Source organism: Symsagittifera roscoffensis, chromosome 1 (genome assembly GCF_963678635.1).
Source record: "Symsagittifera roscoffensis chromosome 1, txSymRosc1.1, whole genome shotgun sequence".
In the NCBI taxonomy this organism is placed as follows: Eukaryota; Metazoa; Xenacoelomorpha; order Acoela; family Convolutidae; genus Symsagittifera; species Symsagittifera roscoffensis.
This window is the reverse complement of record NC_087062.1, coordinates 55815541-55840123: the sequence shown is the minus strand read 5'-3', so window position 1 is coordinate 55840123 and position 24583 is coordinate 55815541. Positions and strand designations below refer to the sequence as shown.

General features: G+C 47.1%; 2 protein-coding genes across 2 annotated transcripts in view; one reads left to right on the top strand and one right to left on the bottom strand.

Annotated features, from left to right (window-relative positions):
- The window catches only part of LOC134856820 (uncharacterized), a 66324-nt gene extending 61112 nt beyond the window's left edge, over positions 1 to 5212 (bottom strand). Inside the window, exon 1 of the mRNA XM_063873106.1 lies at positions 5137 to 5212. The gene's annotated coding sequence lies outside the window, so the exon portion shown is untranslated. The remainder of the gene's footprint in view (positions 1 to 5136) is intronic.
- LOC134846000 (intraflagellar transport protein 81 homolog) overlaps positions 1 to 24583 on the top strand; it is a 282975-nt gene that overhangs the window by 118042 nt on the left and 140350 nt on the right. The gene's annotated exons all lie outside the window — the stretch shown is intronic.

The following is a 24583-nucleotide window of genomic DNA, read 5'->3' as shown; positions in this document are numbered from 1 at the left end:
AAACTCTGCCTGCACCTGATAATTCCTGATTTTTTCGGCCAGTGTGAAGAGATTTGTAAGATGCTTACTAAAGTAATCCTGCCACTGGTCCAAGTTGATGTCTCCCTCGGCTTTCTCCTCGTGTATTGCCAATATCTGCTCCCATGTAGCCTTCTGTACTAACTGAAGTCCTAGTTCAGCCATCAGAGTTATTGATGGGCGGTTTCCTTCAATCATTTTGATGAATACTGACGTCGCCCAGCCATTCGATGGCAAATCCTCATTCCCAGGGTAATTTGAGCGGGTTATTTCCGTAAAGCGCCCAGCTTTTTCCGGAGCTCTCCGATCGTGAAGATCAATATCGGCAAGGCGCTATCGATCCATACGCTAGTCTTATTGTTACGATTGGTAAATTATCGCCTGCAACTCTTATTTAGGTTATTTTTTCGGTCTAGTCGACATAACCAAATAATCTCCGGAACTGTCCGAACTCCATGATTGCTGATGGCGTGGCGATGTGTTGATCCAACCCACAGAGCTCTCGTTTTGTGACGTGCCATCACCTATTCCGCCCGGATCATATTGTTCGTGATCCTCTTGGTCTGGGATCAACCCGACCGATGGTCGTCCGCGTTCTTTACACTACACACGGCATGTCCGTTCAAAATGGCCCGTTTTCCTGCAAAAGTTGCAGGTTACCCTTTTTGCTGCGCATATGCTCATATGCTCCCTAGTGAATCCTGCTCATCGCAATTGTAACGTTTGTGTTTGCCCACATTGTTCCCCCTTAGATTTGTACTCTCCATTAGAATTGTCCACGTCCGCGCCCCGAATGTTTCGGTATCCACCCCTGATTACACCCACCGGTTCTGTTTTAATCTGTAGCCCTCCTGCCGTCGGTGCACTCGTTCCGCTTGATGCTCCGGCTGTCAAAACACGCGTTTTTGTATAATTGTCACCCCTCTCATAGGACAACGCAATGCAATATACTTTTTGTGGTGTTTTCGTTGACCGACAAAGCTCATACTTTGCTTCCCTGTTTGTCATATTTACAATCCGTCAGTCTCCTGGACTCCTGGACTCCAATCGTGCTTCTTGCTGCAAGCCCACTGAGAACAGAATGAAACTGTTTCGAAGACTCGCCAATGCGTTGCATGCGCGACAATCATTGAAACACTTTATACGACTCATTTCGTTCCTTCTTGAACTCTCCATCAATGGCATCTAGCACCCTCGGATTTTGCGTAGCACCCATGATTAAAATTTCGTGACCGAGTTTTGGTATGTCCAGACTTTCGCGACACATGGCGCGATTCATGTCCAGGCTTTCCAGACTCAAACTCTTGGCGCCACTATGCAACTTGGGCCTGAATTCGGATGCGGGGCGACCCATGGCGGGACTCATGTCCAAAATTTTCAGACCGTATGTCCAGACGTTCCAGACGCAACTCTCGGCGCGATTATGCAATATGGTTCTGAATCCGGATGCGGTGTTACCCATGGTGCGAATCATGTTCAGACTTTCCAGGCAGTATGTTCAGAATTTCTAGACCCAAACTCTCGGCGCGACTATGCAATATGGATCTGGCCGTCTTCTGAAAAGTCGCGACGTCTTCACTCTGAACGCGAAAGTCGCGCCGCTTCCACATCGGCCGCGAAGAATTGATTTTTAGTCGCTCAACTTCTGCCTGGGTCTGGAAAATGGCGCCGTCTCCACCTCGGTCGGGAAAGTGTTGAAATTGCAGTTTTCGGTCGCGCTGGACAGGCCGGTCGCGCCTTTCTTTTTCGAAATGCGCCATTTCCTGAGTCGCGCCGTATCCACCTTGGTCACGAAGGCCCGGAAAGACCTTTTCTTAGTCGCACAGTCCCCATATTGTTCTGGAAAGTCGCGCCTTGCTGGAAAGTCGCGTCGTTCTGGAAAGTCTGGAAATAGCTGATTTTGGTCGCGCTGGTCACGCCGTTTCCTCAGTCGCAGGGTCGCGCCGTATCCACCTTGGTCGCGAAACTCACGATGAGATTTTGGTCGCGACAGTCTGGAAATGGCAAATCTTAGTCGCACAAGTCTGGAGATACCAAACTCGAGTCGGTCTGTTTTGTTCGCGAAAGTTTGGACATGCCTAATTTTGGTCTGGAAAGTCTGGACATATCAAAAACTTGTCGCGAAAGTCTGGACATGAGTCTGGGACCTCAACCCGGTCGAGTTTATGAGAATAACTACGGGAGCAAATGTCAACAAAACTGACAAAAAGAAGTAAATAAGGAACGAGGATCTGAAAAACAAAACGGAGTGCATAAAACGAACTATGCAGAAACAGGACAAGATGTTAAAAGAGTTTTCTTAACAAAATAGCAATTAAACCATCTACCATAACAGCAAAGAAAAGCAAACAACATCAGAAATAAAATTTTACTAAATTTAGGAGAAGCAAAACCGACAAAAAAAAATCGCAAGAAGTTTAGAACCTGTTTGAAAAAAAAACTTTCCAGGCAGTATGTTTGGACTTTCCAGACTCCTCAAACACTGGCCGCGATTATGAAATTTGGGTCTAAATCCGGATGCGGGGCGACCCAGGCGCGACTCATGTTCAGAATTTCCACACCGTATTTGCAGACTTTCCAGACTCAAACTCTCGGCGCGATTATCCAATCTGGGTCTGAATCCGGATGCGGTGCTACCCATGGTGCGAATCATGTTCAGTATTTCCAGGCAGTATCTTTAGACTTTCCAGACTCAAACACTCGCCGCGATTATGCAATTTGGGTCTGAATCCGGATGCGGCGTGACTCATGTTCGGACTTTCCAGACAGTATGTTCAGAATTTCCAGACCCAAACTCTCGGCGCGACTATGCAATATGGATCTGGCCGACTTCTGAAAAGTCGCGACGTCATCACTCTGAACGCGAAAGTCGCGCCGCTTCCACATCGGCCGCGAAGAATTGATTCTTAGTCGCTCAACCTCTGCCTGGGTCTGGAACATGGCGCCGTCTCCAGCTCGGTCGGGAAATGGAATTGCAGTTTTCGGTCGCGCTGGACAGGCCAGTCGCGCCTTTCTTTTTCAAAACGCGCCATTTCCTGATTCGCGCCGTATCCACCTTGGTCGCGAATGTCGCGCCGTCTCCACCTGGGTCACGAAGGCCCGGAAAGACTTTTTCTTAGTCTCACAGTCCCCATATTGTTCTGGAAAGTCGCGCCTTTCTGGAAAGTCGCGTCGTTCTGGAAAGTCTGGAAATAGCTGATTTTGGTTGCGCTGGTCACGCCGTTTCCTCAGTCGCAGGGTCGTGCCGTATCCGCCTTGGTCGCGAAACTCGCGATGAGTTTTTTGGTCGCGAAATTCTTGAAATGGCAAATCTTAGTCGCGCAAGTCTGGACATACCAACTATATGTCGGGCTGTTTTGTTCGCGCCACCCCCGAATCGGTCGCTAAATTTGCGACGGATCATCATGGTCGCAAAAGTTTGGATCTTCCAAATGTTGGTCTGGAAAGTCTGGATATGCCAAAACCTGTCGCGAAAGTCTGGAAATGAGTATGGAACGTCGACCCGATCGAGTTTACGAGAATAACTTTGGGAGCAAATATCAACAAAACTGACAAAAAGAAGCGAATAAGGAACGAGGATCTGAAAAACAAGACGGAGTGCATAAAACGAACTATGCAGAAACAACCTAAGATGCTACAAAATTTTTCTTAACAAAATAGCAATTAAACCATCTATCATAACAGCAAAGAAAAACAAACAACATCACAAATAAAATTTCACTAAATTTAGGAGAAGCAAAATCGACAAAAAAAATCGCAAGAAGTTTAACACTTGTTTGAAAAAAAATTAATGGAGAAGACTTTCCAGGCAGTATGTTTGGACTTTCCAGACTCAAACACTGGCCGCGATTATGAAATTTGGGTCTAAATCCGGATGCGGGGCGACCCAGGCGCGACTCATGTTCAGAATTTCCACACCGTATTTCCAGACTTTCCAGACTCAAACTCTCGGCGCGATTATCCAATCTGGGTCTGAATCCGGATGCGGTGCTACCCATGGTGCGAATCATGTTCAGTATTTCCAGGCAGTATCTTTAGACTTTCCAGACTCAAACACTCGCCGCGATTATGCAATTTGGGTCTGAATCCGGATGCGGCGTGACTCATGTTCGGACTTTCCAGACAGTATGTTCAGAATTTCCAGACCCAAACTCTCGGCGCGACTATGCAATATGGATCTGGCCGTCTTCTGAAAAGTCGCGACGTCTTCACTCTGAACGCGAAAGTCGCGCCGCTTCCACATCGGCCGCGAAGAATTGATTTTTAGTCGCTCAACTTCTGCCTGGGTCTGGAAAATGGCGCCGTCTCCACCTCGGTCGGGAAAGTGTTGAAATTGCAGTTTTCGGTCGCGCTGGACAGGCCGGTCGCGCCTTTCTTTTTCGAAATGCGCCATTTCCTGAGTCGCGCCGTATCCACCTTGGTCACGAAGGCCCGGAAAGACCTTTTCTTAGTCGCACAGTCCCCATATTGTTCTGGAAAGTCGCGCCTTTCTGGAAAGTCGCGTCGTTCTGGAAAGTCTGGAAATAGCTGATTTTGGTCGCGCTGGTCACTCCGTTTCCTCAGTCGCAGGGTCGCGCCGTATCCGCCTTGGTCGCGAAACTCACGATGAGATTTTGGTCGCGACAGTCTGGAAATGGCAAATCTTAGTCGCGCAAGTCTGGACATACCAAACGTGAGTCGGTCTGTTTTGTTCGCGAAAGTTTGGACAATGCCTAATTTTGGTCTGGAAAGTCTGGACATGCCAAAAACTTGTCGCGAAAGTCTGGACATGAGTCTGGGACCTCGACCCGGTCGAGTTTATGAGAATAACTACGGGAGCAAATATCAACAAAACTGACAAAAAGAAGTGAATAAGGAACGAGGATCTGAAAAACAAGACGGAGTGCATAAAACGAACTATGCAGAAACAGGACAAGATGCTAAAAAAGTTTACTTAACAAAATATCAATTAAACCATCTACCATAACAGCAAAGAAAAGCAAACAACATCAGAAATAAAATTTTACTAAATTTAAGAGAAGCAAAATCGACAAAAAAAAAGCAAGAAGTTTAGAACCTGCTTGAAAAAAAAATAATGGAGAAAATGGAAGTTGGGAGTTGAAGCGATCAAAAACTTACAAAGGATGTTGAGTTTTCCGAATTATTATCTACGTACACCAGATGTAAGCGTCAGAGTAAAAAGAGCAGATGATGGAGATCAAATTTGAACATTAAAAGTAGGTCGTCAGAATTTACTCTTAAAGAAAGCTGATAATATTTTTGTCGGAAAGTGTCATGAACTAATTTTTCGACAAAAAAGAATCAAAGATTTGCATAAAAAAATTGGACACGCTTGTTATGAAAATGCTAGTAAATTGCGGAAACATCAGAAAGTTTGGAGAACTTAACAATTAACAAAGATGAAGGAATGATGTTACTTGAAAGTTTAGTATAAATAATTATGAAGCATGTAAGGAAATGCGCAGAGTTGGAGGTTTAAAACTTTTATTGCCACCGCAAAGTGTGGATTTCAAAATTGCAGAAAGGAGAGACCCTAAAACAGAGGAAAAACTATCAACACTATCATCGAATGATCAAATTTGGAAATTCTCATTTGTATCAAAATTGACATCAACAAAACCTGTAGAAGTGCTGCAACAATAATCACGAACTAGTTTATGAGATTTGGGACATTGAAAAATATTGTAGGCTGACCAGAATATTGTAAGCGTACCTTCATTGGGATGCGAGATAAAAAACAACTGAACATTTTTCTAGAATTTTCATTAGAGTGCTTGAACGAAACAAGTCAACTGTATAAATTTCTTTGACGTAGCTGAACTATTAATTTTTATGATCTATTTATAGAAACCACTATAGCACATGCAAATTTTACAAAAAAAAACTTTTATATGAAAACTCAAGAAAAGAGCATAAAACAGATACCTCCGGTGTTCGACAGCACCACGAAAGAGATGAATTTTGCAAAAAGTCATCCATTGGATTACGAAATACTAGAAAAATTTTTATAAAAGCAGAAAAAAAACAAAACATTTTTTTTAAAAGCCAGAAAAATTAAACACGTCTGTAAAATTGGTGATTGGATAGGTACAACAGAAATATTTTACAAAGCAATTATGGGAAGAAACCTAAAATTTTGGGCGATTGTTGGGGGTAATCATCTTTAATATTAGAAAAAGGCTCATTCATGTACACTGCTCAATGTCGAAACGATCGATTGGATGAAAAAATAGATTTTTGTGCAAGAGACATCATTGATTCGACATAAATGAGTACGAGCCTAGACCGAATTTAGAAAGATGCAGCGGGTGATAAAAAACACCAGCCAGCAGATTGAAGTAATGAATGACAGAAAGGCAATTCTTCGCAATAAAGGTTTCGAAGAGTCTCTATTTGACTATGGTATGGATAGTAACCAGTCGGAATTGTTCGGTTCAAGGGTCAGAATTGTGAAAACTCAGCCGAAACTCAAAATTCTTTCATCTTCAACACGCAGAAAGTCAGAAGACAAGGAAAATTTCTTCAGCTGAAAACAAATTAGACTCACAAAAAGGGATGAATCATCACCAACGATTGAGTCAAAATAGCAAGACACTAATTAAACCTTGCCATATGGTCTTCCAAGCAAGTTCAAGTGGTTGATTCAGGACGAAACTAAATTCGAAGAAAATAAATCAGAGAAATCTGACTGATGAAAAATTAATATTGTTTATGCTATTGTGCCAGTCGGTCATATTTGGAAGTTTGACCTTGAGAAAAACAAGAACGCTTAATTTTGGAGTGAAATTTGATTTTTCAAAAATTCGAATGGAGCCTGTCATGCACGATTTTCTCGCGATAACTGAAAACCGAAAAAGAGAAATCAGAACGATCGAGTAACAATCGCGGGAAAGTTGCCAGATAAAACAGTGGGAAATTGCTATTCGCAATTTCCGTCACAATAAAACTAGAGTAGAGCTGTCCCATCTGAAACAGAGACAAGCGTATTCCCGAGAACTGGACTATCATTGATCGACTGGATTGTTATTCGAATTGGACTAGAGTGAACCTTCGGTGGAAAGGTGGACAACTTGAGTGTCCCAATGGCTCACGAGAAACTATATTCTAGAGTAAAAACTTGTCCTTGTTATTGAAACTGATAAACATTAAACTCATTTAGTTACATTATTTAATTCTCGAGTTGATTACCGACTTAATTACTCCCGGTTTTTGAGCGTGCTACAATGTGAGTACTCAATTTAAATTTCTAGAGTGTGTTTTATGATTGTTATGTTGAGGTAAGGCGAGTTTTAGGTTGATCCATCTGAAATGGATCAAAGTTCCACTGTCTAATAAAAAGTAACTTAACGGATTGTTCCGACCCGGTTTTTAACGGCGTTCATGTATTTTGGGTATCTAGAGACCTAAGTATGGGGACGTTCTTATTTCTAGAGTGGGGGGATATTTTGGTAGTAGCCTTTAAGCTGTAACGGGTCGTAGTCTCATGCCACAAGCGAACCGAATTGGCTCCGACTGATTTGAGGTAGAAAAACACAAGAGATAGTGTCCCTGACTCTTGAGCCAATGGTTATAGGGCCTATTTTTCTTAAGCCTCATGTGTGACTACAGTAGACGAATGTTACATAGTGTTTTTATGGCGCTCCTGGGTGTTTACGACATCAAGACTACGGAGTCAAACCCACTTGAGACAGCTTCGGGCTGCATGCCCATTCTAGAGTACCGGTGGTACGGTTCGGCAGGAACGTGCAAACCTTACGGTTGTACCGTGATAGCTTTTTAACGAAAACTCGAGAAAACTTTCTGGTACGCTCTCCGAACAAGGCTTAGCTAACCGAGTAAAAGGGGGCAACTAGGGGGACAAAAACACGAGCAAAAAGACAAAAAGCGAAACAAAAACCAGAAAAGAATAGAAAAAGGAACAAAAACCATAAAACGAAAAAAGACAGTGACTTTGACACCAGATTAGTTGGATCAAACCTTTCTATTAATTAAATAATCTACCCATACTGTTTTACAAGTTCGATCGTTTCGATCAACCTAGCAATTTAACCCAGTAACCTCAATAAAGTGCCCGAGTGAGGGGCGTTGTCAAGGGTTTTTAGATAGCTTGGAACTTAGCTGGACAACAAGGAGACTTGACTGTAAGAGGTGACCAGCCGAGTGGGAAAGTGGTTCAGGAGCACTTGAGCTGAACCAATAGGAGACTGGACTGGAAGAGGTGACCAGTCGAGTGGGAAAGTAGCCAAGAAGGATTTGGCAGTTCTCGAGTTCTCAAGTTGGGCAGAACGGGTATCGTTAAAATTCACATTACATTATAGGAAATAAGTGTAAAATTGGATAAGCGATATCCCCCGGTTTTGAGGAACGTTTTTACTTGACCAGGCCTGGAGACAGGTCTACGGTTTTCTCTTGAGAGGTTTAGCACCCGGCGCTTAAGGTAATTTTAGGCTTAAGAAGGGGGGCTAAAAAGGGGGGAGGTTAGAAGGGGGGCTAGTTAAGTTAGAGGTTGGCGGTTATAATTTGTAAAAAGGGGGGACACATTAGAGTAACTAATTGCTCGGCATCGTCGACTTAGTTACATTAGATATTTACACGCGTTGGTCATAGGAAGCGGATATCCAAAATTAGAATCAGGTTAAGGTAGGTACCCTGGTCGGATCGGTAGGGGGGACGGACATAGACAGTTTTTGTGATACCCCATAAGATCGCTAGCAGGGGGGAGGAGAACGCGTGGCAATTAGGTACCAGACATTTTTTCGATAGAAGGGAGACAATTGTCACCTTTGAATTTTAGGTGGGTTCATCTCTCTGTTTTTATTACTTTTTCTTGCTTAGATTTTGTTGCGTTTTGGCAAGGATTTGTGTTTGGTTTTGATACGAACAGGTGATCACAAGATACCTGAGCACAGGTTTTGGTTTCAAGTTGCTTGGAACATTGAAAAAGAGGTAACTAAAAAAGGGGGTCAGCATTTGGCCACTAAGAGAGGGTTTTTGGGAAAATTTTTACTAGAGCTTGAGTGGTGGTGCAAGGTACAGTGAATCAAGAAGTCCCTAAAACGAAGAAGAAAGAAGTCCCACCGCTCAAACACTTGTTAATAGTCTTGGGACAGTGCCAAAGAAGTCTTGGACAGTGCAGTCTGGGGACAGTCTTGGGACAGTGCAGTCCTGGGATAGTCTTGGACCAGAACAGTCTTGGTACAGTCTTGGGACAGTACAGCCTTGAGACAATACAGTCTTGGGATAGTGGTCTTGGGACAGTGGTCTTGGGACACTAGTCTTGGGACAGTGGTCTTGGGACAGTGGTCTTGGGATAGTGGTCTTGGGACAGTGGTCTTGGGACACTAGTCTTGGGACAGTGGTCTTGGGACAGTGGGGGCAGGACTTACCCACACCGAAAATTTGATGATAAAGAGTTGAAAGTGAGATCGATTGGACACTGCGCCATGCTTGAAGAAGATGCGATGCACATCGGAACGGAGGCAGATGTGACAGGGCACGTGCTAGACATAAGTGGCAAAAAGACTCAGTTACGTGGGTTACTTGATACGGGAGCAGTCTTGAGCGTCATACCAATCGAAACTTGGGAACGAATGGGCTTTAACAAAGGTGATTTGATAGACTCGAGAATACGGCTGTCAGCTGCAAACAAAGGGGCCCTTCGGGTGCTGGGCAGAACGCCGATAATAGCCCTCAATTTGGGGGAACGTAACCTGTGGATGAGCTTTCTCGTGGTAGAAAACCTAGATGAATCTGACCAATTCATTTTGGGCAGAGACTTCATCAGGAATTTCGATGTAGCGATTGATCTAAATAACGCAATGTTCAGGATACGGAACCCGGATAGGAGATACGCAATCAAACCGGTAAATTTAATAATGGCAAATGAAACCAAAGCACCGGTAATCTTGAGTAGGAGGGTGAGGTTAAAGGCGAATGAAGCGGCAATCGTAGGCTTGAGGATGAAAAACTACAATGAACTAAGTGACAACAAGCAAGTGTGTATAGTTCCGAATCCTAATAGTCAAAGTGCTGCTGTTTTAGGAAGATCCTTCTCGATAACGAAGAGCGGCCTCTGCGTCAGTGTCTTGTTGAATACTCTTGATATACCGATCACGATACAGAGAGGGAGGAAACTGGGATATGCTTTACCGGTTAAAACCCGATATGAAACAACTGAGAACTCAAAACAAAATGAAGTTGTTGATTGTCCCAATCATAGGGACAAAATTTGTATCTTGAGACGATTGCAGAAAATAAAAGATTCTGCAGGTCTTGTTAAATCACTTAAGTCAGAGACGGACGATGGGCTGTCGAGCTGTTCGAACTTTCCAGAGCGGCCCACACTAGATGAAATGCAAACTGATAAACCGGTTCTGCCGGAGATTGAACATTTGAGGGGCAAACTGAAAGATGAACTGCTCGAAGCCATCAAGGACGTACTAGAGCGGAACGAAGAAGTTTTTTCGAGGCATAAAGCGGATATCGGGTGTTGTAATTTTGTTGAGCATGAAATAGAACTTGAGGAGGACGCGGTACCGCACAGGGAGAGGGCGAGGCGCATGACCCCACACAAATCGGAGGCGTGTAGAAAAGAAATCGAGACGTTACTAGAGTATGACATGATAGAACCATCCAAGTCACCGTGGGCGTGTGGAGTAGTGATGGCCAAAAAGAAAGGCGACCAGTTGAGGTTTTGTTGTGACTTTCGATACCTGAACTCCATCACGGTGAAGGATGCCTATCCCATACCTAGGATTGATGAGAGCCTCTCGAAGTCAGGTGATGCAAAGTTTTTTACGACTCTTGATTTAGGCTCGGCCTTTTGGCAGGTACCACTAAGGAAGCAGGACAGGGACAAGACAGGGTTTGCCTGCGAGTTGGGTCTGTTTCAATGGAAACGGATGCCGTTTGGACTTTGCAACGCCACAGCCACGTTTCAGCGGTTGATGGCACACGCGCTGATAGGCGTGACGAAGAAGTATGGCAATCTGGTAATGTGCTACGTGGATGACGTGGTAATAGCGACGACCACATTGGAAGACCACATTGAGAGACTTGACGAAGTGTTCGCATGCATGAAAAGGTCGGGGCTAAAGTGTAAACCATCAAAGTGCGAGATACTCAAGGACTCAATAAAATACTTGGGCAGGATGGTAGACAAGCACGGCATCAGACCTGATCCGGACGCCGTGGAAGCAGTCCTAACCTGGAAATCACCGAAGACAGAACACCAGTTGATGAGCTTCCTGGGTTTCGCTAACTATTATAGAGAGTTCATCAAAGGCTATGCGGACAAGGTATACCCGATGCAACAATTAATGAGACACAAGGGCAAGAAGTTCACGTGGAACAACGCAGCAGAAGAGTCATTCCAGAGAATAAAGAAAGAGCTATGTGAGGCACCAGTACTGGGTATGCCGACTGAGAACGGGATGTACGTGCTGGACACGGATGCGTCGGTAGTCGCGATTTCTGGAATTCTCCATCAAGAACAAGAATGGAATGGGAAGACAGTCTTGAGACCAATAGCGTACGGGAGCAAAGTCCTGAGTGACACGGAAATGAAGTACGGAGCACCGAAAGTAGAGATGTTCGCGGTGGTTACCTTTGTCGAGAAATACAGGGCATACCTGGGCAGTGAGCCATTCAAGTTGCGAGTCGACAATCGAGCACTGAGCTGGCTGAAGACGTACTCAATGGACCAAAGTTACATTGGGAGGTGGATAGTTCGCCTGGACGGATACAACATGATAATTGAGCATAGAACACGAGATAAACATCAGAATGCCGACAGCTTGAGTAAGAAGACGGAGTTCTATGAGAGACAAGAGCAAAGAGAGGCAGACAGACCTGAAATCAAAGATGGCTTCTCCTTCATGGACAAGGAAACGTATGACAATCTTCCACTCACGAGATGGCTGGACAAATCAGGCAAACCGATTGAAGATCATCCTGAATTACCTAAAGAACCTCCAGAAAAGACCATCTTGAAGAAGAGCAGAAGGATTCCGATAGAAATAATACTAAAGTCGAAGATCGTGAGGGAGACGCTCAAGGCAAAAGGCTATGATATTAATCAGGTAGAAGCAGGAACTGCATAGATAGATGATGACTTAATGAGGTTGCTCGAGAAACTATCAGATGAGAAGCCCGTGATCCAAGAGAAGGGTCAAGAGGAACCGGAAGTCACTATACTTCGGAGAAAAGAAACAGTGAACAATACTGACTCCTCAAGAGGAAGCGTCACTGACAGCAAAGATGTCGTGCGGTCACTAGTTGACAAAATCCCCGAAAACATTCTGGAGCAGACCAAGGTTAGAAAAAAGAAAGTGACGTTCAAAGAAAATACTGAACACCTGGGGTAGGTCAAGAGTCCGGGGAGTGTTCCATGTTCACGGAAGAAGAAACCGGAGAAGGAAAATTGTCCGGGGAGCGTGAAGAATGGGATGAAGACTCGGATGAGAGCAGCGAAAACCAAGACAGTCTGTGCATGATATTGGCGGAAGAGAAGACAAGGCACCACGACAGGGAGTTACAGACAGATCCATCTTCAGGAACGTACAATCTGGACGTACAGGAGATACGAGTTGGTGAAGAACTTGAGAAAATTGCGGTTTCATGGAAGCCATTCAGGGAATTATCATGCAACTCAAACGTCAGAACGAATCTGAAGATGATATGAAAAACGTGAAAAGGATGATATGCGTGAAGCTGAGTGATGACATCCACAACCCTGGTGAGATGAATGGACAGATCATGGCGCTAAAGGAGCATGTCAAGGCAAGATATAGGCTGTCAGACCTAATAAGAGCCCAAAAGAATGACAAAATGACAAGTAACCTCTCCAAATGGATCCAGTCGGGGGTCAAGGAGAAGGGGGAACTCGAGGAAGACAGCTACAAGATCTTGAGCCAGTTCTACAAAGAGAAGAAAGACTTACTCTACCACACAGCTGAGGGGGTGGTAGCATGCAAGAGGAAAGATGAGGAGAAGATATTACACAAACACAACCTCATCATACTGCCACAATTGTATCAAACGGAGGTGCTTTTCAGATCGCACGACCAGGTGGGGCACCAGGGGATAGATAAAGTACAACAAAGGATACTTCACAGGTTTGATTGGCCAGGAATGAGAAAAGCTTGCGAGAGATGGGTGAATGCCTGCTTGGCATGCCTCCAGGTAAAAGACCCAAGGAAGATGAAGTTTCCCCTCAAGTCCGTCGAGAGCTCAGAGTTCAATGAAGTGGTGCAGATAGACCATCAAAAAATCTGCATGACGGAGTCGGGATATAACCAGATACTGGTTATAATAGATCACTTCACAAAGTTGGCGGATGCGGTTCCGTGCCAGACAGCCTCGGCCGAGGAGACATGTGATCATCTGATAACGCATTGGATATCGCGGTATGGTTGTCCAATGACTTTCCAGTCGGACAACGGCAAAGCTTTTGTGGGGGACTTGACAAAAGAATTGATGAGGAGATCGCACATTGCTCACGCACACTCGACAACCTACCATCCACAGACCAACGGGTTGGTAGAGTGACAGAACAGGACACTGGTCAACATGTTAAGGGTGTACTGCTCAAGATACATGACGGACTGGGATAAATACCTGCCAAAGGTAGTAGGGGCCTACAACAGTACACAGCACTCAACGACGGGCATCAGTCCCTTCATGATGTTGACGGGCAGGGAGAGAGCAATGCCTCTGACATTCTTTTACCCGGAATACGAGGGAAAAAGGACGTCGCCTCAGGCATACGTGAAAGAAGCGATCAAAAGACAACAGGAGCTAAACGAGCTATGCAGGAGGAACACGGCGCAAGCGCAAATGAGGCAACGCAGAAAATATGACGAAAAAATATTAAAAGCAAAGCCATATGAGGTGGGCCAATACGTGTGGGTCTTTCAAAATGTCATACCGCCCAAGTGAACGAAGAAACTACTCAAGAAGTGGAGGGGACCATTCATGATAACGGAAGTTCATCAACAAGGACGGTTTTACCGCTTGAGTACCGGGCGAGCAGCACATTATGAAAATCTGAAGCCTCACGTTCCGTCCCCGGAGGACTGGTGCATACCGAAGGACATGGAGGGTCTCGAGTACCTGGTGGTAGAGCCAGCGTGTGAAGTGAATGAAAAAGGCACCAGAGAGAAAAATGATGGTAATGAGAACTTGAGTTTGGACGACAATGAAAAGATAGAGGTGGAGTCTGAAGCAGGATCGTTTGTAGAAGAAGACTGGAACGACCCGGAGCAAGATGAGGTGCCGAAGTGGATGGAGCCAGATCGACCAATACCACCGGGAACCAGGACTGGCAATCGTAAACGGACCGGCATGAGGTACAACAGATACGGGGATGACTTCTTGATCGATAAGATACAGCCAGACAAATTGGGCGAGGAACTACTGAGTGCAGGCGAACTGGAAGCCGAAGAGGAATGGCAGGTCATTGACGATGGTGGACACTATCCGCAGGAAGACTACTCGACACCAGAATTGGAGACGGATCTCGAACAGAGTGAGATAGAGAGGAGGGAGAACACGAACTTGAGGATACTAGAGTGGATGCGCGATGTCAAAGACGAGAGCCACGAAGGACAAAGCATTCAACAAGTCGACGTGTCATCGGCAAATTATATAAAGACAGAGGACCCTCTTTTCGGATGGACGGCAACAGACAGGCCACTGGACATTCCTCCGGACAATTCAGACCCGACAACATCGACGGGGACGTCGATAAATATTTTTGTCCGGGGAGTGGGGGTAGGACTTACCCACACCAAAAATTTGATGATAAAGAAGCTCAAGGAAGTGAGAGAAACAAGCGAATTGGAACTGGAAGAAGAAGAGCCAGAGCCTACCATAGGTCGGAATTTCAAAACGAAGTTTGAAATACCCAATGAGTACTCGGAAAACATCATGATAACGGATAGCGACTTCATCCTGTCAAACAGGACTAGCGCGATCTGCGTCACGGCGGACATGAGTTTCAAATCAAGATTGGAAGCTGACTTCATAAGAGAGTACCAGAATGTGGAGTTTCTGTTCAGACAGAGACCAGGACTGGGAGGGATGGCAGCGCTTCCACCATCAGTAGCACAAGTCCCGGGCAAATATCTGTGTTTCCTAGTGACGAGGGTCAATGACAGGAACACAATTGATCCCGAACACGTGATGTTGGCACTAACAAGACGACTAGACTTCATGATTGAAAGAGGAATAACGGAGGTCTCAATGACGGTGTATGACCCAAACAGGGGCAAATTGAGCTCAAGGGAATTGTACGCTATCCTACACGTAGTCTTCGCGGAAACTGAGATAATGGTGTATCTTCACAAGAAATACTATTTGAGCATCGCCTGAGTTGGGCGTGAGGGAGGAGTCTTGAGTTAGGTACTGGGGTGCGGCACAGGTAAAGGGATCTTAAGACGCGATTGGCATGACAATTGATTTTAGAAGGATTAACGGTGCTTAAACATAAAATGGATCTGCATGCTTTTAAGGAAAATCCAATTGAATTGTTTTAAGTGGAATGAAAATGATAAGATTTTAACCATACTGGTAAAAGGGGGGTTTCTAGGTTAGGAACATGACATATTAAGTCTTAATGTGGTTTCTGTTTTCAGATCAAGTTTGATAAACAAAGTTGAAAATCCAATTATACTCAAGCGAGAGACAGAAAGGGAAATCTTGATTGAACTCGCGATAATCGACACCTGCAGCAAATATTTGCAAGGAGACATTTCTAGAGAATTCTTAATTTGGTCAATTCTTGAGTCGGTAAGGTAATTCTTGAGTCGGTAAGGTAATTCTTGAGCTGGTTAATACTCGAACACATCCCGAAGTCACAGAAAATGGCAGACAGGTTCTGGAAATCCATGCCCGCGGCCCTGAAGAAGCCCACTCTCAATGAAATGTACAGACGCCTGAGGGACCTAAATTATACCCAGATAGACGAGAGAATGGCGGTAATGCTGAATGCCATCCTCCAGTTGGAAGAACAGGGTGAGTGCAGGGAGTCTGCGACGGAGGCTGTCTTGATGGTCGGCTACACCACCGAGGGAATATCAAATCAGGAACAGACCAGATGGTTGTCTTGGAATGTGGATGGAGGAGTAAGGGGCTTTGACTTGGCAAGGAATCCTGGCCTGAGTAACAATATCGAATATGGCGCAGGAGAATTCCCACTACCAACTAGGCCATCAGCAAGATCGACAGGCCAGAGCTCGAGTAAGGTGCCATCGATGACGCGAGCGCAACAGACGACTGAGGCATATCCGGATCTTGGTGTTCTAAAGAAAGAGCTCGAGAAGACGCAGAGGGAAAGGAACAAGGCGAACCTCGCTCTGGATCAGGCTAAGCTGGATCGGGAAAAGGCTCAGCTGGAAAGGGACCAGGCGGTCAACGAACGAGATCAGACTCTGAGGTTGCTTGAGATGCTGCGGGCTGAACATCAGCAGGAACTAAGGGTGCGGGAGAATGCCGCGAATTGTGAGCAACTGAAGTCAGAGATGGAGAGAATAGAACGTGAACTTGATGCACAGAAGGGAGCCAGGCCAAAGGAGCGAGTGGTTACCAGCTCGAGGCCAGAGTCACGCATGGAAGTGGATGAAGCCCCCAGGGCAAGAGGACGGTTCAACCTTGACCACGAGGCTCGAGAACACATGAGTGAAGGGTTGGAAGTCTGGATACCGAATGAAGCAACGTCCTCCTTGCGTAGCTTAGAAACGCAACCCATACGCCCGCTGATGGATGTGGTACTGCCGGGATATACCCCAACCTCGACCTCGAGCGACAGTCAGGTGAGCGGCAGCTCATCGCGTCTGAAGGAGCTGAGAGAGAGATTGCGGCAGAGAAGTCGTGAAAGTTCGGCAAGGGCGGAGCTTCCTCCAACGTGGAGGGAACAGCCGGTCAGGAGCGTCATGAACTCGAGTTATAAGAAGAACACCGAAAAGAGGTACCACAGGCACAATCGGCTGGATTGGAATGCGGAACAGAAGGCCAGGAGGGATTGCTTTCATGATGCAGCCTGGGTGGAATATCTTGCGCCACCCCGTGTGCCAGAAGGTGCGGTCCACCTGATTATAGGGGACAGCCTAGTGCGGGTGTTGACCCGGATCCAATCGCACTGGCAGACAGGAATCTTGAGTTTCGCTGGAGCTGCCACACCACAGATATTGGCAACGCTTGAGATGCTAGGAATGACAAAAGTATACACGGTGACCCTGATGATCGGAACGAATGATATATCAAGGGGAGAAGCGAGGAAAGTAACGAGGCTGCACGACAAGATGAGCTGCCTTCTTGAGGAACTGAGGATCCAGATGGATCCCATCCTGTTGACAGTATGCACTGTCCTTTATAACATGAAGTTCGATCAGCACGCCTTGGAGATGAACGAGAAGGTGCGGAACCTAAACGGGGTGATCCGAGAAATCCACCGGAAGAATGTGCTCCCCATCAGATTGTTGGACGTGGCGGAGCGCATGGAGCAAGCGGGATTCCCTGAAGACACCTCCTCAGATGGAATCCACTTCGACAGACCGAGGGGAGCAGAGTGGCTGAATGACGTCTTTCAAGGACACATAAATGCGCTCGAGGCGGATCTGCTAGAGACGGCCCAATTCACATTGGGGCCACCTCCGAACCCACCATTCCTTGCCTCGAGGGCCTTGTCTAGTCGTTTGGGACCGAGGGTCGACACTAGAGACAGCTCAAGGAGCCACCAGGCCAGATTGCCGAGTGCCACGCCAATGGAGTCTGAGGAGGTGACGTCATCAACGCCTCCAGGTTCGGCAATATCCTCAGTGGTAGTGGCAGAGAGCAAGCGGGTGGAGAAGCCTATGGAGACCGCTCGCTTGAGATATCTTGAGAAGGTGAAAGGGCTGGACCTAGAAGGTTTGGAATGCAGGCGAGAATTGGCGGAGACTCTGGGTATTGAACGAGTGTCGCACGAAGACTTGAGCAGACACCATTGCGTGGACTGGTTGAAGGCTCATGAGACGCACTTCTCGAGAGCAAAACTGATGGAGACCGCGGACCTGACCGGAATTCCCACGAAAGCGATCATGGGACCCAACAACTATAGACCTCTCAAGCTGCTGGGGAGTCCTGGACTCATAGCAGAACCCCCCAAACACCGAACGAGCATCGCCAGGATCAGATTGGCGACCCCGGCACAATTGAGGGTGGTGGATAAGCTGCTGAATCCGGGGGAAATGGAATTGCCAGATGCCGCGTACGAAGGCTCGAAATTGGCGGAAGATCCCAGGTACGGGAAGCCCTGTGAGATCACCCAGCTGGCCAAGACTTTGGCAGTTTACGATAGAGCAGATCCAGCTGCTGCAAGGGTAGTCATTGTGGCGGGATCAGACTTCAAAGGAACGTCTCCTAAGCTGTTTTGGCCGGAGACTCTGATATACTCTTTGCCAGGAGCCGAACTAAACCAGATGTTAACTCTAGTGGTGGCAATAAAGTCGGAGATGCCCTGTGAGCCTGAGCTGCTATTGTTTGCAGGAATGAATGATCATCTGCACGCGGCGGGACTTCTTGAGCAGCTGAAGGGCAATGAACCAACACCGAGGAAGATATGGGAAGCCATTCAGACGTTGTTTGCGGCGATGAATGAGGTGCAAGAGAATGTTGTCTCGAGATTCGGCTCCAAGACGAAGGTGGTGTTCACTACATCCCCTGGATACGCGAACATGCCACCCGCCCTACAATTCGTATACGCGGTCTTGATCCTGATAGCAGAGGGAAACGAATGGCGAATTCTAATGGCGGCCCCCAATCGGGAATTGGAGCCATCGAACCTGAGGCTCCGCAAGTCAGAGTTGGCAGCGGCATGGGCGGACATATCTCATGCACTGAGGGGCTTTTATGGATTAGCCGACATCCTGATCGTATTGGACGAGGTGCTCTTGCTAGAGATATCGAACTTTGCCAGGCAACTTAAGTTCAGCCCAGTCATCGGGGACGATCACCCAGCGATAAACCAATTGACGGCCAGCTTGTGGTTTCGGGGCATGGAGGTGACGATCACAGGTTCCACCGACAAGTCTAGAGGCCCGAGCAACGAGAGAAAAAATGTGGCCGAAACGGAGAAACAATTAGAGTCGATGGCATATCGTCTGACGCAAGAGAATGGCTGGTGGCCATTTTTGACACCAAGGCTGGAGAACGCCACGAATAAGACGAGGGAGGAAGCACCACCCCTCGTGAAACAGGTCTGGAGTTTTCTGGAAAAATAACTGGAGCTGGCCGAAGGAAGAGAGATGACGGTGGCTAGATTTGTCTCGGCAGCCAATGAAGTGACGATTGGAGGGTTCTGGAGAGAGCACACAGAGGGTGAGCTGAGGACTAGAAGGGATCATGAGATTCTGAAGTTCTTGAGTCCTTGCTGGGGGAAAGAATTCATGGCAGAGATGTTCGGCACCAAAGCGACTATCTTTGGAGCCTTCGTGCAGGAGATACTGGGCATGCCCATCAGCCTGCTCTTGGCTTTATATCTGGTCTACCCCAGATATTTGTTCAACATGGGCCCAGCGTACATGTTTAGTCGAGGAGTGGAGACACTTCGGGTCGATGGGTATCTGGCACTAGTGCTCTTAACCCATGGGGAACTGGTGTCATTTCACCGATTGATGAAATATGGGGAGCCCCTGTCAATGGGGAAGGTACACTCGAGTATCGACACCTCTTCCTACAAGTGTGCCGCGGGCTTGAAGACGCTGTTAGTGCAATACCTCATGATGCAGAATCGGCACATGACGGGTGAAGAGAAGAACCCAAAATCGAGAGAAGAGTGGAAGAAGATGAATGGAGGTATGCCTCTGTTGACGGACCTGTGCCTGGCAATGAGGTCGAACCCGATGGGGATAATCCGGGGTCTAGAGGAGGTGGTAACCTGCATTTACGGTCCAGCAGTGACATACGCATTTCCAGATCCCCTGGTGACAATGTATCGTTACTCTGTAACGCACTTGAGTCTTATCAGCGTACTGGATGGGACGGCGCTCAATTGGTGTCGGCAGGAGGTGCTCAGGGCACAAATGAGCAATACGGTACTCTTTGGAAAAGTGAAAGATGCCGAGTTGATAGTGTAAAACTTCAGGGGACAGCTGCAATGTAGAATGGGAGGCAAACGCGAGGGCCCCATCGAGACATATCCCAAGTTCTGGAACTTGAACCCATTGGCAGCAGACGGACGGGAGATCTTGAGGATTCCTGCTTGGAAGGACAGCTTTGCACTGGTTAAGAGGGAGCTGGAGGCCATAATGGAGAAAGAAATCCTGCCAGCCACCATGCCTGAGTTCCCGATAGTCAGGAGGATGACCTTAGGGATGAACAGTCCCTTAGTAGTTCCATCCATAATTGCGAGGATGACTACGGAGGAAATGCAGAAAGACTTCACTGATGGCTGGGACCCCCCGCGAGGCGAAGATAAATTCGTGGACGACGCAAGCAAAAAAGAGGAGAGGCTCGCAGCCCCCCGGATTTGAGGTGCGAAAGGTCTTGAGAGCTCTTGAGCAGGATGGACTTGAGAACATGCTACCAATATGGGATGATGGCAGGATGATCATGATGGAGGGGCATGTTGCCTTGGTGGACGCGACACGGGGCATGAAATTCGCGACACGAAAGTATAGGGCACCCTATGGCTTAGAACAGGTGGAATTGAGACAGGAGGGAAAAGAATTGGATGCAGCAGGTCAACTGTATGTGGCCCTGACGGAGTACAAGAGATTGGACCCGGCGACACCATCACCACTGTCAGTAGATACACCTGGAGACAAGAGGAGTGGACCCGTGGAAGACCGGTTCAAAAGAATTCTCGAGAGAAGAAGAGCTGAGTCAGAAGAAGAGAGTATGGATGAGACTCTCAGCGAAGCCGGCGAGGACATGGAAGTGGGAAATACGCCTGAACAAAGACCATCAGGGGAAGAGCTCACCACTCAAGAGCTGTTGAAAGACTTGAGCGAGGAGAATTGGGCAGATACTGCCACTGCACCTCTGACCCCGTCTCCCCGGAAGAATCTGGAATTGCCTTTGGCGAGCGAGACCTCCAATATGGGGATGATACTCTTGAGCTCGGAGGAAAGGGAAAAGAATACTTCCGAAGCAAATAGGGACATGTTCCTGGGGTCTCTGAAGGATGATGCTTGGCAAGAGTTCTTGAAGGAATTCAATCAAGAAGTGGGCAGCAAGACGACGCTGGACAAATTCAAGGAGGAACTGTGGGACACAGTTGTGAAGTTTGGAGAACCGCTTCTGATAGGGACGGGACTGGATGAGAAGGCAAGAAAGGAGCTGCCGAACAAGCTGATAGAGCTGAGGAACTCACGATCAAAGACTAGAGAAGAAAAATGTGAAGATAGCTCTACTCTGAAACAAAAAACTGTAGATAAAATAGTTGGTGATTTAAAAGGGGATAAGGTTGGGACTAGTAATTTGATTAAAAGTACTAATATCCTTAAGGCTCGAGCAGGGGGGAGGCAAGAGTTGGAAGGGTTGGAAGTAGACAGAGAGGTCGAATCAGTGATGATAACCACAACACCCTCGAGCAGAGATGTGAAGACTCGCAAGAGGAAGAGAGAAGTAGAGGGATTGAGTAGTCCTTCAGTGGATGCTGTCTCGGTAGGAAACTTGAGAGAGACGGCGCCCATGGTTTTGGCGCGATGCAAGACAGCGGCATACAAGGGCAAGACGGAGCTCAGAAGACCACTCGAAGTAGAGAGGGAAATAGAGGCTTCCATCAGTTCGACATCGGAGGAAGACTTCAAGCCCCAGAAGGTAAACGTGAAAAGAGGTTCAACGGACGGACAGACAAGGGAAGTGGATGTCGGCAAGGAATGGGTCTCGAAGGGACACCAGGCCACGGGGAAGCAAGTGACGAGTGATCCACTGGAGAGGAGCAAGACGAGGAACACCTCCCGACCATGGCGGGTGGCCCTCGAGACCTTGAAGGAAATGGAAGACTGCTTGAAGAAGTTGGACAGTGGAGTAGCTCGCAAACGACGCAATTGGGCCACCCAGCAAAAGGCCGAGGTTAACAAGATAGAATTGGCGAACCAGCTGAAGAGGTCCTGGCAGAACTTATTGAAGGATCATTTTGAAGAGGTAATGAGGACCCCCTCATCAGCACCGCCATTGATGGCGAATCCCTTCGTTAGAACCGCAGGACAATTGATGTTCACCTGGAGTCTGGTGGGAATAGAGTTGGAGACGCTGACCTCGTATGACAGGGTGAAATTGGGAAGCAAGAAGCTAGAAGTGTATCAAGCACTGATGCAGCACATGGCCAGGGATAATTCAGGCTTGAGCCTGGCTAGGAGGAAGGATGCCACATGTTTCTTGAGATGGATAATGTCAATGATGTCTGATAGCACCATCTTGGCGTGCTACCAAAGAGCAAGCGGAAGTAGAACCGTGGAGAAGAGAGTCTCAACGATCATCTTAAACGTATATCAGAGTACTGGAATAGAAAAGGAAGATGGTTCCAGACTATCCCTAGAGAACCACAGAAAGCTGGACGAGGTACGGAGGTTCTACAATAAGAAGTTCGAAGAAGAACATGATGTTCACCGTAACCTGGCCTCGCCAGAGCAGTACTCGAGACTCAGTGAGAAGGGGGAATACCAATACGTGTCGGGAGTGATGGGAATAGCCTACAACCCCTTCTTAGATTCAGAGACTGGAGGCGCTCACAGGAGCCACGAGGTAGCGGAGCTGCTGAAGTTTTGGACAGAAAAAATAGTGGAAATAGACGCGGTGGAGAAAGAGAGGCCGAGCCTGGGCCTGATTCTTGAGAAAACACCGGAGGTGGTGAGCATACCGCGCTCGAACAAGAGAGTTGAAGTGAACATGGGTGATGGCAATGGCTTGCTGATCACGAACTTGGGAGTGGTATGGAAGTTACTAAGACCCTCCTGGTGCCCACATCCCCACGCGAGTCTGATCGAGGAGACCACTGAACGGGTGAGGTTAGCTCCAACGGAAGATGAAGATTTGGCAAAGTTGAGTGTGGTGCACAAACTGATCTTACCTCAGATGATGGAGTCAGGCGAAAAGACGAACAATCTCGAGTCAGCAAAGAAGATGGAGCCGGGTAGCTATCTGGATTCTACGTGTGGGAGTGGAGAGCACACCTGCGATGGACGATCATGTGTCAGGATACTGTCCTTTCAAAAAAAAGATCTGGTTACTTGGTTTGAAGACATCACGGAAACGGAGAAAAGTGAAGTACAAATAGTGGCGGAGTGTTACGCGAGAACTACGGTGAACATAGCGACAGCTCTCGGATTCTTCTCGAGAATGTGTAGTCTGCAGTTACTGGAGAGGCTAGAGACTGAACACCATTTAGTGACGGCGTTGAGCGTGGAATCATGGCCTGGAGTGTTGCAGGTGACTCAAAAACATATCCGAAGCTGGAAGGTTGGTCTCGAGGCGAAAATGGGGTTTCCCATGAGCGAAGCTTATGGCCTGCCATTGAACGCAAAATCCCTGATAGGGTCAATGATGGCCAATTTGTGCGGAAGCCACTACCCACTGCACATGGCGATGGTGGAAGCATCCAACCAGAGAATATTGGTGGACAAGGCCTTCTCAGTGCCCAAGTGCGTGAGGTTGGCTCGGGTATCGCATCACTCGCACAAGTTGTTGAGGAAAATCAGAGGGACAGTACCGAAAGAGTTGAGAGATGACTTGAGTGAAATCTGGGGAGAAGAGCTTTTGAAGTTGGAAAGTGAGAACACAAGCGATCACGAGAGACAAAACGTGATCGGAAAACCTGTGGGGGGGCACTCCAAACATGGGAGAGAACGACACGATGCATGAGAAAATGATGGAGCTTGAGCCTCTCTTGGAAGCCTCGGGGGAGCGTAACCTCAGGAGCATTGAGATCACCCATGGAGAATGCCCATGCCACTGTTTAGCACAGACGGTGTGGTATCCAGATCACAAGAACCTTTGTCTGGTGTGGGATATGGAAGAAATTCGGTCGATCGGATTACCGGATCACCGGCAGAAGGTGACGCTCTTAGTAGTGAGTACGATGCTGGCTCTGAGATGGATAGAAGAGAATATAACGAAGTATCGGGAAGCGAAGACGCCAACGGCTGAGTCAATATATGCGATAGACTACAGAAGGAGACTCGAGTTGTTTGAGACTGCATGCAAAGTATTCCAATGGAAGTCAGACACGTATGGAGCCGTTTGAGGTACTTTCCATGGTTTCGAGCGACACTGACGTCTTGGTTATACATGACAACGAAAGATCACATGAGAAAGCATCAAAAGGAGTATCGACAGTTCCAGGCCGAGATTGGGCCGGAAGCTTTCAAGAGACCCCTGTTAACCCATCAAAATGCGATCACGACAGGATAGAAAAGAGTGGGTAAAATGTCTAGAGACAATACCAAAGCGAGGGAATCGATACTAGAGGAGGACTTGGCGAAGAACGTGAGCCTGAGCCTGCACAACTCCTTTTGTTTGAACCGGGAATCTAGGGTGAAGGCACTACCCAATCAGGCAAAGAGGTTGCAGGAGCAAAGAGAAT